Genomic DNA, 1,087 nt, shown 5'->3' with positions numbered 1-1,087 from the left:
TCCCTTATATTTCACTTAGACCTGTATTGTTGGACCTCAGAGCTTAAGATTGTCACTGTACCCTGTAATTACATGGCCAACCCTGTACATGTGACTAGTAAAGTCTCGAATCTAATCTAATTAAAGCATCTGGGGCGGCAGGTAGCCTAGTGGTCAGAGGGGCGGCAGGTAGCCTAGTGGTCAGAGGGACGGCAAGTAGCCTAGTGGTTAGAGCGTTGGGCCAGTAACCGAAAGGTTGCTAGATTGAATCCCCGAGCCGACAAGGTAAAAATCTGTTGTTCTGCCCCTGAACAAGGCAGTTAACCAACTGTTCCTAGGCCGTCATTGTAAATAAGAATTTGTTCTTAACTGACTTCCCAAGTTAAATACATTTTTTAAATGTTTAATCTGCCCTAAATTAAAGCTGGTTAATTAATCATTTTTAAATAGTTAATAGCTGTGAGTAGTAGCATACACTCCCCAGCTAGACTGATTAGGAACACCCAAGAGATCATCTTTAATTTCACAGGCAACCACTAGTGATGACGATGAGGGTTATTGTGAAGCCCACAATGTGCAGTCAACGTCCAGACAACGTTGGTGTGTTTGCTGGGTAGGTCACTCTATTGGCATGTCCAGCAATTATGATTTTTGTACACAATAATCCCTTATATCTAATTATAGTGGACAAAACATTATGAACACCTGCTCTTTCTATGACATGAATGGTCCACCACCCGAAGAACATCCAGCCAACTGGACACCACTGTGGTAGCATTGGAGTCAACATGGGCCAGCATCCATGTGGAACACTTTCGACACCTTGTAGAGTCCACGCCCCAACTAATTGTGGCAGAAAAGGGGGTTTATAACGCTCAGTGTTTACGTGACCTTTTGAATCACTGGCATGTCAGTATGACAAGGGGTTTTATATTGCCATCTAGTGGCCGGTATGAGGTCAAAAATCCACCAGAGCCAGAAAGCCATGCCGGGTTTTCTATCCAACAGCACGACTAACGACAGTCGCTGTCAAAAAAACACATTCCACGTGACCGCCTTATCTCAGCTGTCATTCGTTGGCCGAAGCACAACGCTTGAACATCATCAC

The sequence above is a fragment of the Salvelinus alpinus genome, chromosome 1, assembly GCF_045679555.1.
Source record: "Salvelinus alpinus chromosome 1, SLU_Salpinus.1, whole genome shotgun sequence".
Lineage (NCBI taxonomy): Eukaryota > Metazoa > Chordata > Actinopteri > Salmoniformes > Salmonidae > Salvelinus > Salvelinus alpinus.
This window is presented reverse-complemented; position numbering follows the sequence as displayed.